Source organism: Urocitellus parryii, chromosome 11 (assembly GCF_045843805.1).
Source record: "Urocitellus parryii isolate mUroPar1 chromosome 11, mUroPar1.hap1, whole genome shotgun sequence".
NCBI classification, from domain to species: Eukaryota; Metazoa; Chordata; class Mammalia; order Rodentia; family Sciuridae; genus Urocitellus; species Urocitellus parryii.
The window spans coordinates 82,823,825-82,840,399 of NC_135541.1; the positions used below are offsets into that span (position 1 = coordinate 82,823,825).

Below are 16,575 nucleotides of genomic sequence, written 5' to 3' on the forward strand. Positions count from 1 at the left end.
TTATATCATGTCACACACTTGTTTAAAACCATCCAATAATATATCAGTAAAAGTCCAAGTCCTTACAATTTCCTGCAAGACCTCATGTGATCTGGCCTGTTACCTCTTCAATCACACACCTCCTGGCATCCTCCTTCTCTTTCACTCTATTCCAAACTCCCTTCAGCCCCTCCCTCTTCCTGTTTTTTTTTTTTTTTTTTTTTTTTTGGTAAAGCTCCCCTCACAGGATTCATTAATTCTTCCATGTCACTTCCTTCAGATCTACTCAAATGTCACCTTCATGGTTTTCTCTGTTTACCATGGGTAAACAGTTTCCACCTCAACACACACACACACACACACACACACACACAAACACACACACACATGTCTTGAGCTGTTGGTTGCAACATCTCCCTGTCAGCTATAAGCCACCTCCTCTCTCTACATCATGTGCAACATGTCCTTCTCTGACAGATATTCTTCCTCAAATCTCACCTATCCTTAAAAAAATAAATAACATTTAGACTTGCTCATTTGTTCTCTTTCTTTATCTCAATATTTCTAAATCAATAAACCACAATAACAGACCTCACCTCCTCACCTCCCTTTCATTCAATAGCCCTCTGCTGTCTGATGTAGCCCTTTGTCACACTGCTGAAACTGCTTTCACTGAGAAATCTCCCAATGGACATTTTTCAGCATTGATCCCTTCTGTTAAAAAAAAAAAAATCTAGGATTTAGCAGGGCTGCTGTCACAGTTGTTGCCACTGCCGCCACCTCTGCCGCCACCAAGGCTCAGTACAAGGGCGCCCCAAGCGAGGCAGGATGCGCCAAAAATCTGATGAAGAAATGGGAAGAGCAGCGGGAGCAGATGGAGCAGAGGAAGCAGCAGATCTCAGAAGAGAATGTAGTAAAATCCAACATTGACAAGAACTTCTCTGCACACTATGATGCTCTGAAGGTAGAGCTCAAGTCCAGCACCATCTTGTGACCCTGAATGACATGTAAGCCTAACAGGAAGCACTGGTGAAGGAGCAGGAAAAGCACCTGGCCAAGAGGGAGCAGTCAAAGGAGCTGCAGCTAAAGCTGGAGAAGCTGCGACAAAAGAGCACAAGAAGGAGGCCAAACAGAAGATCTCTAGCCTGCCCTTCACCTGGGAAAAAGAAGAGGAGGGAGGAGAAGATGAAGAGGAGGTGGCCATGCATGAGGAAGAGCTGGAAAGGGAAGAGATCACCACAGAGAAGGAAATTGGGGAAGAACCCAGATGTGGACACCAGCTTCTTGCCTGACCAAGACAGGGAGGAGGAGGAAAATTGTCTCTGGGAAGAGCTGTAGCAGGAGTGAGAAGTCAAGCAGGAGAAGATTAAGAGTGAAGAGATTGAAATCACCTTCAGTTACTGGGCTGGCTCTGGACACCAGCAGACAGTCAAAATGGAAAAGGGCAATACAATGCAGCAGTTCCTCCAGAAGGCACTTCAGATCCTGCGTGAAGATTTCAGTGAGCTCAGGTCAGCAGGGGTGGAGCAGCTCATGTACATCAAGGAGGACTAATCATTCCCTATCATCACAGTTTCTGTGACTTTCTTGTTACCAAGGTACGTGGGAAGAATTGGCCACTCTTTAACTTTGATCTTCATGATGATGGGTGGCTACTCAGTGATGCCACTGTGGAGAAGTATGAGTCTCATGCAGGAAAAGTGGTGCTGAAGAGCTGTTATGAGAAGAACAAGCAAATCTTCCCTGCCATCCGCTGGGAGCCCTATGACCCTGAAAAGAAGTGGGACAAGTATAAGATCCAGTGAGCATCCAGAAAGTGGTTTGGCCTTGGCTATCCCTGGTGAACCCCCATGTCTCCAGAACTCAAGGGTCTGACTCCCCTGTGACTGTGCTGCTGTGTCCTAGGAGGATGGTAGCCACTCATACCCTGGAACTGTTATTGCTTTTTTTTTTTTTTTAAAACAAATAAGTGCTCATGTTAAAAAAAAAAAAGATCTAAATAAATGAAGATGTAATTTTTTTGTTTGTTTTTGTTTTTGTTTTTAAAGAGAGAGGTAGAGAGAGAGAGAGAGAATATTTATTTTTTAGTTATTGGCAGGCACAACATCTTTGTTTGTATGTGGTTCTGAGGATCGAACCTGGGCCGCACGCATGCCAGGCGAGCAAGCTACCGTTTGAACCACATCCCCAGCCCCAAGATGTAATGTTTATGAGAGAAAATTTAATGTTATAAATTTGCTAATTCACCAGTAAATCATTCTACACATTTAATAAATTATAATCAAAATCCAAAAAAGGAGTATATGTGTGTGTATGCTTAAGTAGGTAACTAAACAGGCTGGTTCTAAAATTTATATAGAATTTATGAAAACATATAAGATAATAAGAGCAAAGGACCAAGAATAGGATTGGTGCTATTGAAGATTAAGAAAGTAAGACAGGACCTTAATTCTAAAGTGATTATAAAGATATTGTGTTAATTAGCTTCCGTTCAAAGTGACAAAATACCAGAAATAGTCAACTTAAAGAAGAAAGGACAGTCCCTTGCCTGCTGGTCTGGGCAGTGGAGGAGGGTATTTGGTAGTGGCTGGAGGCTTTGCTATGGGAAGTTGTCCCTTTGCTCTCTCTGGGCCAGTCCTCCTCAATGGTTCTCCTCAGCCGCTGAGGAGTGCTCCTGGAGGCCCAGGCTACAGCCGAGGCTATTTCTCCCAGCCCCGGCAGGTGCGCCACTTGGCAGGTGCTGAGTACCTCCTTTGCCACCTTTCTCCTCTGCCTGGCTGCCTGGCTGCCGCAGTGCACATGGGGTGTTGGAGGTAGATGGGCTCCGGACCCAGGAGGCGGCTGTGGATATGGCGCTGGGCAATAGCACCCACAGATTCCAGCTACCATGGAGCCACAAGCCCCGCCCCAGGCATCCCTGTGAGCGCCCCCGCTCCCCACAGCCCTGGGAACCTCTGAAAGCAGCAGCACCACTCTTGCCTATTGCAGCCGCATCACCTGCGGAATTGGAGCCACTATGATCACTGGCTCCTTTCTCCTACTTAGATTCCTTAGCACCCCCATCATTGCTAAGCCATAACCAAAGGCCCCAAGTCTCACTTGCACATACCGCCATGTTGACCATGCCACTGGCCAGGTACTAACCTGTGACAAGTGTCCAGTAGGAACCTATGTCTCTGAGCATTGTACCAACACAAGCCTGCGGGTTTGCAGCAGTTGTCTTCCAGGGACCTTTACCAGGCATGAAAATGGCATAGAGAGATGCTATGACTGTAGTCAGCCAAGCCCAAGGCCAATAGTTGAGAAATTACCTTGTGCTGCCTTGACTGACCGAGAATGCACTTGCCCACTTGGCACATTCTAGTCTAATGGTACCTCTGCCCCCCCATAGAGTGTGTCCTGTGGGCTGGGGTGTGCACAATAAAGGGACAGAGAACGAAGATGTCCAGTGTAAGCAGTCAACTCGGGGTACCTTCTCTGATGTGCTTCTAGTGTGATGAAATGCAAAGTGTACACAGATTGAGTCAGAACCTCTTGGTGAACAAGCCTGGGACAAAGGAAACAGACAAATGGAGTAAGGGAAATGAGACAGAAAGTGTAGACCTTGCTCTGTCAAAACCTTGACTGAAAGTAGAGCAGAGAGTTGGAAAAGGGAAAGATGGGAGAGCCAGGGTCAAGAGAGGATCATTGTTATGAGACAGGAAGAATTTGAAAATATAGGATAAAGAAAATAAAGTTGGCTAGGGACCATGGGACATTCGTATAATCTCAGCAACTCAGAAGACTGACACATGAAAATCAGAAGTTTGAGGCCAGCCTGGGCAACCTAGCAAGACCCTCTCTCAAAAAAAGAAAGAAATGAAAAGAACTGGGAATGTATTTTAGAGGTAGAGAGACACTGGGTATAATATTCAGCACTGTTTAAAAAAAAACAAAAACACACCAAAAGCATTGAAAAACAAAACAAAGTTTTACTTTTCCTCTTTTAAAGTAGATAAGAGGACATGAGATCAAGAAGTACCAAACTTGAAAAGGAGAAGAAACACTTTACTCCCTGAGACTAAAGGAAAGAAAGTAAGCACAGGCATAAATAAAGATAAACTAATGCTTGACATATTTAATATATAGGCTAATTATCTGCTTAAATCTCAGCAAGCAATTTTAAGCATTTTCCATATGTTTGCTCATTAACCATCAAAATAATCCTAAGAGGTAAGCACCATTATTGTCCCTATTTTACAACTGAGTAAACTATGAGAGTAACAAAAGTCTGAAGAGGTTTGTTCAGGCCACCTCCATGTACTCAGTGAAGTAATTGGTATGTTCATCTGTTGGAAGGGAGGAGCAAGGAATACTAGGAATTTTCAGTTGAAATAAGTCAGGGTACCTTAATGTCAATACTATTGACATTTGGATTCAGGTAATTCTTTTTTGTCCTGTGCAATATGACATGTTTAGCAATATTCCTGGCCCTTTGCACACATTTGTGCATGCACATACACACAGTCAGAATCTTCAAAAATGTCCCAAAACAATGCCAATGTCCCTGGGGAACCAAGTCATCCCTGAGGTGGAGGTACAGAAGATAGCACTAACTCTAGACAGCCTGATGAAGAAGAGGAGAGGATCTAGCTCTTGCTGAAAAGATAAATGTTATTGTAAGATTCTAGGGCTAAATTCAGTCGGGAAGAATGATATAACCACTGGGGAGGGTGTTGCTATTGTTGTTTGTTTTGAATTGTATAATGAAAGGTGAATGCAGAAAAACTAGAAAGAAAAAGTGGCCTCCCAGAATCCAGTGTAACCAATGCATACTGACTATTATTAACACTGACATCTGTGGTTTGATAGGCCTCAGGGAACAAACAATCAATTTCCATAAGTAAAATGTGATATAGCATTATTCATACTACATAATTGTCTCATTTTCTCTGGCATGTACTTTGTAAATCTTAAGAATGATACAGTTAATGTTGACTGTTACTATGCTAACATGTTTTTTTTTTCTGGACTCAGAGACCCTTGCCTTCACATCCATCATTTAATTCAAGTCTTCCAGAGAGAAATTTAGTAGATTTCTTATTTCTTTTCTCTTTCTGAATTTAATTCTGTTTCTTATCTTGAAAATAGATTTCTACAAAATCTGGGGTCACAGTCCTTTTTAAAAATATTTGCACCCCCAAAACCCCTCTCACACTGCCCATTGGGCCATGTAGTCTCTTAGAGAAGCTTAAAATAAAACACTGTTTTTTGGATTTTTTTGTTTTTGTTTTTTACTTTATTGGGTCAACTGGTTAAATACACAGTTATAGAAATGAAGAGACACTGAAAATACAATAGTAATTATACTGTCATTTGTTTATGACAATTCTATACCATAGTGTACAGTATTATACTATAGATATGTCTTTAGCATATGGTTGTGCTGTAAATCTGTGGTTGTAATTAATGCCCCCTCCCTGCATCAGCCAAAAGGTGACTGCACAGGGGAAAGCCCAAGACATGCTCCTGCTCCCTGATGAGCACTTGCCTTGGGAGCAACTCCTCTGCAGGGGCGCAGGCCCCAGTTTCCAAGCTGGGATGCCCTTGAGGAGAGCGCTTGGATGAACCATCATCAGCCACCAAGAGGGGCCCTCCACTGGCTTAGTTGGTTCATGTTTCCTTCTGTGTATTTGGGTGGTGGTGGCCCCTCAGGCAGAACAGTAAGGTTCCCTGGGCATTTCACAGAGCAGCTCACTAATAGAACATGAACTTGCACCAAGTGTTCCCAGAGCCCCATCATTTGCAGGAAGCTGCTCACTGGGAAAGAACGTCTGCGTCCCTGAGGAGAGATGGGAAAGATGGAGAGGCCTCGAGCGGCCTACTGCAGCCCCCTTCTGTCCAGACACCACCGCATCCCACCTTGATGTCCACCATCAGAGGGATGCCCATGACTTCCAGGCCTCTCGGCAGTTCCTCGATGTCCACCATCCCCGACCCATGAAGGTCCAGCTTCCGGAAGAGCTCTTCAAAAACGCAGTAGGTTTCATCGTAATCAAGCCCGGCCACCATGGGCAGCAGAAAGCCCCACACCCCGCGCAGCATGGTGACAGAGTGCCAAAGAGCCCAAAAAGGAAGGAAAGCCCCAGCCCTGTAGCTGGGTAGTGGGCACCAGGGGCTTCCACAGCGCTGCAACTGCCAACAGCACGCAGGGGTCAGGAGGCTGTGGCCTTGCCTATGCTGAGGCCACTCAGGTCTCAGCTGAGGACCACATTGTTCCCCCTAGTTGTGTTTGGCTGGAGAGTCCCACACAATTTTGATTCAGCCTCTAAACTGGCTGAGTGGTTGTGTTTATGAGGTGGCTGTTTTCTTCAGTTGTGCTCAAAATCAAGGTTGCTGTAGATAAGCTCCCATTTGGTCCTCCTGGGCCAAGGGAGAAATACATATGCACATATAATAACAAACAAGTCCTAATGTTGTTTTCTCCTTGGATGTGTGTGTGTGGGGGAGGGTGTGTATTACATATATATGAATATATATGCATGTGTATGTATCTAAAACAAAATCCTAATGTGTGTGTGTGGGGGGGTGTCTGTGAGGGTGTGCGTTTACATCTAAGGGAAAAAAATTAACTTTCTGATATGTAACATGAATTGACAATTGCAAATGTATACAATATATAAATATATGTTCACACATTCAGAGTAGCTGAACAAGGAAATTTGGAGCTCTTTCCTCAATTGTGTCTTTTGAATTTGGAAAAAAAAAGCAACAGCATTTTTTTAAGCATCTTTGATGAACTGATGGGATAGAAATCAGTTAATGAGCATTAAGGACTAGAAATAAAAATACATTTTAGGTGAAGTTCTAAATGTAAAAAAAGTGAACGTTTAAATTCTAGGAGAATTTTAATCTCCTAGATTTAAATTAAACCTTTAAAACCTCAGTATAGAAAAGGAGTTCCAAATTCAAACATAAAAAACAAATCATAAAATATAAATTCGGTAAAGTTTAAAACATCTGTGCATCAAAATATATCATAAAAATTTGGGAGGAAACCCCCAGATAGAATGAAATCACAAACCTTAAAACCAACAAAATATGGTGCTCAGAACACACAAGGAATTCTATAAATCAATAAGAAGACAAATAACCTAATAGTCAAAGAAAAAGGACCTCACAGGACCTACAACTTGTTAATGTTTCCATATTGTCACAGTCCTCACTTCATCATGTCCTCATTTCTCTCTGTAGTCCCAATTAGATTCCATGATCCATCATCTTAATCCTTATCTTACACATCCCTTTAATCCCTTTATTCCCTGCTCTATAATCCATTTATCTTACTCATTTTCAAAACCCTGTTCTTGAGAAAATCCAATTCTCTGTATTCACACCTGTAGCTGACTTCAGCTGTAGATAGTCCTCCTTCAATGAAAAAAAGAAAAAAAATAGGTGCAAACTCTATTGAGAGTTTGGAGGTATGACAGTAGAAAAAAGATATGACCTTGTGGAGAAAGGGCCCATTCAGTAGCTTCCATTTCTTAAATGAAAAATGAAGAACTATGAAAAAAATGAGGATGTAAGAATGTAAAGCAGAAAGTATCAGAAGGACAGGGTGTGAGGACCAGAAATTTGAGGAAATAAGAGATTCAAGATCATTACTGTGAAGAATGAAGGCTATGTTACAAAAGAAACAAGATATTTGGGCCCTATGAGTACTAATTTAGGGCTATGAATTCATAGGATATCAATTTTTGAAATTTACTGTGCATCATGTAGCTCAGAATTGAGCACACCAGCCCTGACATATGCCTATAATCCTAGCAGCTTGGGAGACTGAAGCAGAAGAATCACAAGTTCAAAGCTAGCCTGAGCATAGTGAGGTCCTAAAGCAAATTATGAAGACTCTGTCTATAAATAAAAAATAAAAAGGCATTGAGCACACCAATCTTATAGAGTTTTAATGGACCATTACATCACACCTTCTGTCAGTATACCCATATGCCAACCTCCACTCTGATGTGGCATACAGACATCCTAATGCACTCTCACAGAGGCTCCGTATCTGTTCGTAACACTTAGTACACATGGCTGATACATGACAGAGCTATAAGACAGAAGGAGTCAGGATCCTGTGGACAATGGAAACTTCATGTCAGACCTGATATACATAGATTTGTGTGTAACAGAAACAAACTCAGATCTTAAGTCACTAGTATTTTCACATTTTCTGCTTCCCACAGTTGATCCTCACTAACCAGCAAAAAATCTCTAATTAACTAAAAAGAATAACATAGCCACAAAAGCACTCATGTTAAACCACAGTCAAAATGTCTACTAATAAAGGGTCTGAAATGGTGAGTAATATCGATGTTAAAATAACTTTAATTCTTTATGGAATTCATATATTAGAAATTTTTTACTAATTTTATAAATATAGGGTAATGATATTTATAATAAGGAATTTCATAAAAAATGATAAATGAAGACATGAATATTTGCAAAGATTGCCTCAGCATTTTCTTTACCTAACATTTATTGAGTACACAACCATACTAAACAGCATATTGGCTGCCAGGGATATGAAGATAAAACAGGGAGTCCCTATCATTGAGGAGTTCACAGAGACATAAACAGATGATTTTATGTATTCTAATTTCCAGTATTATTTATTTATTTCTGAACATAAATAGTTGATTAAGCAAACCAATTTTTTTTTCTTTTTTTTTTAACCTGTAGAAAAGAAATCAACTTTGGTAGAGAAAAGGGCTAACTGTAATTTGTCTCTCTGAACAGTAGAGGGCAACAGAACATCAAAATGACAGCTTGAGTAAGCCTCTGTGGACCATGTTGTAGGCCTTTTTCTATAAAAGCAATTTATTCAACCAAGTGTTTTTTTTTTTTTTTCCCCAGACTCAATAACATATTTAACTATGAATATACAAATTGCACAAATTAATTCTGAATAAAATCCATTCATGACTTGACAAAAATAACAATTTTGTGGGGCTGGGGTTGTAGCTCAGTGGTAGAGCACTTGCCTAGCATGTGTGAGGCATCTGATTCAACTCTCATCACCACATATAAATAAATAAAATAAAAGTTCATTGGCAAATAAAAAATATTTTTTAAAAATAATAATTTTAATTTATTCCTGTGGCATTTATCATTTTTTTTTATATTTTTTCTCCGTTATAAAATCATGAAAATTCATCATTCAAGAAAATACATTTAATCTGTTTTTTTTTTCTCATAAGTATTGTAGATCACTTCTTTCTTATTGGTGTCTTCCCAAGATTAAATAATCAAACACAATGTGGGCACCAGCTGTGGGTTTTGACAGAAGAATAAAAAAAAATTCTTCAAATTACTTGTGAGTAGCATCTCTTTACATCATAAAATTTGAAATGCTTTATTTATTTCATCTCCTTTGACTATAATTCATATAAAAATATTCATGTGATCAAAGCTATTTAAATTGCACTAAAGCATTTTATATTAATCCACAGTGTGTTTTCTATGAAAAAGAAGGGGAAAATGGCTTTTCTTCGTCATGTTTTAAGATTACTGTGGAAATGCTCCTCTAGGTACCAGTGAGTTAGTTAACTCTCATTTGGAAAGTTATCAGATGGCAGTTATTTGTGGAGCTCCAGTAAATGCTCAACTTATTAGTATTCACAGAAGGAGATGTTTTAAATTTGAGCTAGGGCAGATTCCTAGGATTTCTGTAACAAATTACCAGTAACCCCATGACTTAAGACAATAGAAAATTACTCTGTCCTAGTTCAGGAGGCAGAAGATAAAAATAAAGGTGTTGGCAGAGTGGGTTACTTCTAAAGGCTCAGAGGAGATTCTCTCCCTAGCCCCTTTTCTAACTTGTGGTGGCTGCCAGCAATCCTTGGTTTTCTTTGACTTTTAGCTGCATCACTTTAATCTCTGCCTTTGTCATAAGAGGTATTCACCCTATATGTGTCTCTGGGTCTTCCCATGACCTTCTTACAAGGTTGTCAATCATTGGGTTTGAGGGCACATTCTAATCCTGTATGGCCTCATCTTAAATAATTACATTTGCAAAGACCTTATTTCTAAACAAGATCATATTCTGAGGTTCCAATGGACATGAATTTTGCAGATTCCTTTTTCAATCCACTACAAATAGAAAGGCTATTTTGTGTGTCTTCAAAGAAATATTTAAAACGAAGAAAAGTATTTTCTCTATGGAAATGAGTACCAAATATATTCTATCAAAATAGATACATACCAAAATGTACTAAACTAAATTTTTTTTATTTACCTTATTTTCATATTCATGATATTTATGTTATCTTGTACAGGAGTTTTGAAGTGTATAATAAGATAACCCATTTATTATACAATAAGTATAACATAAAATGTATGCTGATCATTGTCAACAAATAGTGAGTACATTTTATTAACCCTGTAGAATTAATAAATAAAAGAAGATATAGTAAAATTTTACTATAAGTAGAGTCCAAAATGTTCTATTATGTAAGAATTATGGCCACATTATTGCAAGGTTAAAAAAAATTTCTCAAGTAGATTTCCAGTTAATGTGTATTTTAATTTATGTTTACATTTATAAAATGTATAAGAAACAAATTATTTTAAAATTGTACCATATATTAAATTTAAAAAGCCTTAAATAATCACAGAGCACTCTTCACCCTACACACCTTTACCCTGTCCCCATTTGAGAATTGCAGCCAGGTGAAGTATGAAACCAATTACCAACGCAGTTCTACCTCAATTTATATTATCTTCTTCTTTTTTCCTTTTTTTTTAGTTGTAGATGGACACAACACTTTCTTTCTTTCTTTCTTTCTTTCTTTCTTTCTTTCTTTCTTTCTTTCTTTCTTTCTTTCTTTCGTTCTTTCTTTCTTTTTATGTGGTGCTGAGGATCAAACCCAGTGCCCCACATGTGATGCAAGTTCTCTACCACTGAGCTACAACCACAGCCCTGAATTCACATGATCTTAGAGACACTTTTAGAGTTTTCAGAGAATAAAAATCAAGACTAAAGAACTTTAAAAAGATGATAAAGGGAAATGCCATTATGTTGCTTAACGACAGGGATGTATTTTAAAAAACAAATCCTTAGACAATGTTATTGAGTGAACACCAGAGTGCACATACACAAACCTAGGTGGCATAGCCCCACTACACACTAAGCTGTATCTTCTAGCTACCAAGTATAAGGTTTGTCTTGTTGATAAAATTATCTGCATTCAGCACATGACTCTACAATGAATTGTACAATTCTCATTATCAGAAAGGAGGAAATGCATCTGGGTTTTGAAAAAAGTCAATTTTTTGTAGCAACGAGTTGTTTGAAAAAATCTTTCTGAAAGATAAAGATAGCTGATAAGGTCTCTTAAAAATTCCTAAAATAATCACAATAACAGGCTTAATAAGGGTACTATGTTGTGTTGTTAAAATGAAGGTCATAAAGCTAAACCATAACTCATACAATGCAGTTATGGCTAAGACTAGGCCAATGATTGTTCCAACTTATTTGAAGAATAGAGGTTAAATAATTGAAACAAATGTCCTCTAAACACACTTCAAGTATCACCCTCCTACTGGCCTTTTGGTAGGCAGAGGATGAAAGACTCTACAAGCCATGCTCCCTGATGAAAACCCAAAATTAGTAGTCGGAGCTGCTAGTTCTGAACATGCTTTAAAACAATTGAGCAGACAGAGAAGTGACCTTTTAAAGATAGTATACCCAAATCAAACTCTGGTTGAATACATGACACATTCCTGCAAGGAAACTTCTGGGGTTTCAAGACCCAGCCAAAGACTTCTTCTTCCCTACTTTTCTAAGGCCTAATGATAAATGGGAATTAATTCAGAACAAGAAGGGAAGCAGGAGAAGAATTGCCAGTGCAGAATGGAATATGCAAGAAGTGATTTTTGTGTAGGAGAGATAAGTCTCCATGGCAGAAACCCACAGAAGCTTCAGGCTCAGTTTGCAGGTGCCTCTAAGGGCAGAGAGCTAGGAGGCTAAAATGGAAGGATTGTTTGAAAGTGGGCGTAGCACATGATGGCACCAGATATCTGCCTACACTTCCTGCCTTCCTCTGCCATTTTTAAATACATGAAATACCAACTAGCATTTCACCTCTGGGAAAAATAAAATAAGTTTTCTTCTTCTGAAAAACAGAATAAACTGAGGAAAATTAGGTATGCTGAGGATGGACATCAATGTCCTCAGTAAAGCCCTCTGCCTTCTTCTTTGGAGTTCCAAATCTCTCCCTGCAAAACTAAAACTCATCAACATTCTAACCCCAAGATTAAGGCAACTAGTGGGTAAATCTGTTTATTGACACTGTGGTTAGCTGGGGCTAGGGTTGTGGCTCAGTGGTAGCACACTTGTCAGGCATGTGTGAGGCACTGGGTTTGATCCTCAGTACCACATAAAAATCAACAAATTAATTAATTAAATAAAGGTATTTGTCCATCCCCAATTTATATATATATATATATATATATATATATATATATATATATATATATATATATAAGCTGTGTTTAACTATATAACAATAACTTGACTTCCTCATTCCTTAACCTGATGCTTTTCTGGGAAGGGACTACCAGACTGGGTATTTCATTTTCTGGCCTCCCTTATATCCAAATGTAGCTATTTAACTACACAGAATGTGAGTAGAAGTGGTGTGTGTCACTTTCAGGTCAGGTAGTTTAAGACAGCAACTGCAAACCTGGGATGTAGCACAATGGTACAGCACATGCTAAACATTTGTGAGGCCATGTGTTCTGTACCCAGTGGATGGTCGGGTGGTGGGGAGGAAGTGGGAAAGAAAGGAAGGAATAAAGAAAGAAATAGTGCCTTTTCACATTCTCACTCACCCTGTGCCAGCCAGAAGCAGAAGCCACAAAGGTCAAAGATGGCTGCAGCATCAGTTGAAGTTGCCTGGGTCTCTGAGTCACTACATGAGGAAAAGCCATCCATGAATCAGGAACATCTGAACCATGCTGCAGTTGAGAAACAAGCAAATATCATAGAAAATCAATGAAGTTTTGAGGCTTATTTTGGTAACCAGCATTACCATAATTAATTATCCTTCCCATGAACATGGAGCTCCCAGCACAGGCACTTAACTTGTAGGAGGAAAGACCTATATATTCAATAGTTAGAAACTCCAAAAAGCAATCTAGGACAGTCCCATTCTTAAACATGATGGGCAACTAAAGATCCACTTTAGTGGTAAAGTGCCCCTAGCTTCAAATCCCAGTAACTCCCCAAATAAAATTGAAGTGTTGAAAGACAAAGAAAATAAGCAGAATAAACAAACAAATCCAAGATTTACTAAATCAGAAAAAAAGAACAGAGATTGTAGGCTTATAAAATAGGAAAAAAAAAACTAAAATATTTGAATTTGTATTCTTAGAGAAATTTGAAAATATATTAATTACTTCCACAAAATTAGCCCTAGATAATCCTACTCCTCACACTGCCCCCCCACACACATCAAAATAAAAATACAAAAGGAAAGTCTTGTAAACTAAACATATGATTGCTAAAATTTTAAAAATCAATTGAAAGTTCATGGGACAGTGTGCCAGGTTTTGTGGCACATACCTGTAATCCCAGGGACTCAGGACGCTCAGACAGGAGGATCACAAGTTTCAGGCCAGCTCCAGCAACTTAGTAAGACCATGTCTTAAAATAAAAACATAAAAAGGACTGGGTATGTAATTTAGTGGTAAAGTACCCCTAGGTTCAATCCCCAGTAACATCCCAAATAAAATTGAAGTGTTGAAAGACAAAGACTAGGACCCCTTCTAGAATATAAATCAAAAGATTAGAAAAAGAGAGCTTCAGAGAAGGTGAAACAAAGAAAATAAATCCTTAAGTTCCAACATCCAGCAAATAGAATAGAGAAGAAAAATAGCTGGGGATATAGCTCAGTTGGTAGATTGCTTGCTTCACATGCACAAGGCCCTGGATTCAATCCCCAGCATCACACAAGCACACACAAAAAATGCTGGGCCTGGGGTTGTGGCTCAGCAGTAGAGAGCTCACCTAGCATGTCTGAGGTGCACCTGTGAAGCCCTGGATTCGATCCTCACCACCACATAAGAATGAAATAAAGATAATGTGTCCAAATACAACTAAAAAATAATCAATACTTAAAAAATATTTTAAAACAATAGAGAAGAAATAAAAATAAGTAAGAATGAAATGGTAAAACTTATAGAGAGATCTCCTCCAAAGTTGAAGACATAACTATTCTTAAGAAAGGGGATAAAGGAGTACCAAGGGAAAAAAAAGACCATGTCATGTTACCACGAAATTTTAGAACACCAAATGATTAGAGAAAGGATTTTATTTGTATATTTTACTGTAGTAAGAACATATAAGATGAGGTCTACCTTTTTTACTACATTTTAAGTTTATTGGACAGTGTGCTCACTGCAAGTACAGTGTTGTACAGCAGATCTCTAGAACTTACTTATCCTGGTTCACTGAAACTTTCTAGACATGGAACAGAAACTGCCCATTTCCCCTCCCCCAGTACCTGGCAGCCACCATTATATTTCTGCTTTTACAAATTTGACTATTTTAGGAATCTCTTGGAAGTGGAATATTGCAGGATATGTCCTTCTGTCATGAACTCATTTCAGTGAGCATAATGCCCTATACGCTTATCTCTGTTGTTGCAAATGGCAGAATTTTCTTCTTTTTATGGCTGAATAGAATTTCCATTGTGTACATACCACATTTTCTTGATACATTCACATCCTGATGGACATTTAGGTCGATTTCATATCTAGGCTATTGTGCACAGTGCTGCAATAAAACATAGGAAAAGTAGATTTTTTTAAAGTCTCTAGAGAAAAAGAGGAAAAAGAGGTCACTTACCAAGAAACAATAATAAACTGGCATCAAACTTCTTATTAGGAACACTCTGTGCTAGAAGAGAAAGAAACAATGTCTTCACCATTCTGAGGAGGGAAAAACTTTGAATATCCAATTTTGTGCTGCCCTAACTGTTCTTGGTTCCACTAGGGTGCCTCCTTCCCTTAGCAATTTACTTAACACCCCTTCAAGATTTTTGTAACAAAGACAATACAACAAAAAATGTATTAATCCTCTCCATTTTTTCAAAATGCCAATCCTTCCTCTTGTCCTATCTACTTCTAGGGATGAGCAGATTTGCTCCTGTCCTATCTCTAGGGATGGGCAGCTTTTCCTTGTCTCTTACCCCTGAGTGTCCCGGGGCTCCCCATATGGGCCACCATCTGTCGAAGTCTGGCTTGGCAAAATAACTGGGGTGGGGGTGGGGGGGTGGATTGTTAAAAGAAACTTGTGAAGGTTGATACAGCGGGAGCCACTTTATTATGAGACAGAGAAGTATATATACCCAACTAATTACACACAGCTTAACTTAATTAACATAAACTAGATACAGCAGTCAACTAATAAGGAATCCTCATCATCTTAATGATTATACACAGCTTAACTTAATTAACATCATTAGATACAGCAGTCAGTCAGTCATTAAGGAATCTGCATCATCTTAATGGCTCACTGGCGTTACTTCTCAAACCACTCCCCCTGACAAAGTGCCAGGTGCCATCTTAACTTGGTTGTGACTCTCAACATTGTGCTCTACCAAACTATAAATCAACATGAAGGCATATGAAAGACATCTTCAAATTTGCAAGTGCTCAGAAATTTCATCTCCCTTCTATGTGTTTGTTTGTTTCTGTTCAATATGCCTTTGGATATATTCCAGAGAAGTGAGGTACAAACCAATAATGAGGTACAATAAGAGGGATTGGAACTAGGAGTGAAGTTTAATAAAAAAAAAAATCCAGGTTGAGAGTTGTGCATGGAGTTTGCTAAACAATCTAAATCAGAATAGGAAGCCATTTGGCCCCCAAATACAATGCCTTAAAGAACAAAAATGAAATGTGGCCTACATTAAAGATAGAATAATTATGGAAATGTGTGATATCCATAAAAAAATGTTCCATAAAGAAATGTTCTCTCAGTAAAAATAAAAGAAAGACAAATAGAAATTTCAGGAAACACAAACAACAAAAATTGTGTAAAATAAGTCATGATACAAATACAAAGCCCATTAAAATACAGCATCATCTTAAGTTATTTCTGAAATGATAAAAGAGAATTTATTTCATTTGGGCACTAGAACATTCTTCTCCTAGGATTCTAGAGATCATGACCTTCAATCTATAAAAAGAAATGTAATTGTTGCACATTATTTGACTATGAAGTAAATGATAGTTAAAAAGACACAATAATATAAATTAGGGAAAGCACTAAGTTTCAATTTTGAAGATCAACCTATAAGCAACATATGAAAGATGGGTCTCAGGTAAAGAATGAATTTGGAATTGACCTTGAAATGCAAAAGCAAAAATACAGCTGACAGAATATGTGAGGGTTCAGGTAGAAGCATGTAGAAGATGGAAGAAAGGAGAAAAGGTCCAATTGCCTCATCAAAGCATATCCAGAGTCTCAGGCAGGACTGCCTCTGAGGATGCAGGAGGATTCCGGCCCTAGGGGGGATAGCTGGGGGGGGGAAGCAGTGGGGGCTGCCA

General features: G+C 38.8%; 1 pseudogene; it reads left to right on the forward strand.

The window, feature by feature from the left end:
• Window positions 1-299: 299 nt before the first annotated feature.
• LOC144249313 (protein FAM50A pseudogene) lies at window positions 300-1,784 on the forward strand (annotated as a pseudogene).
• The last annotated feature ends 14,791 nt before the right edge of the window (window positions 1,785-16,575 follow it).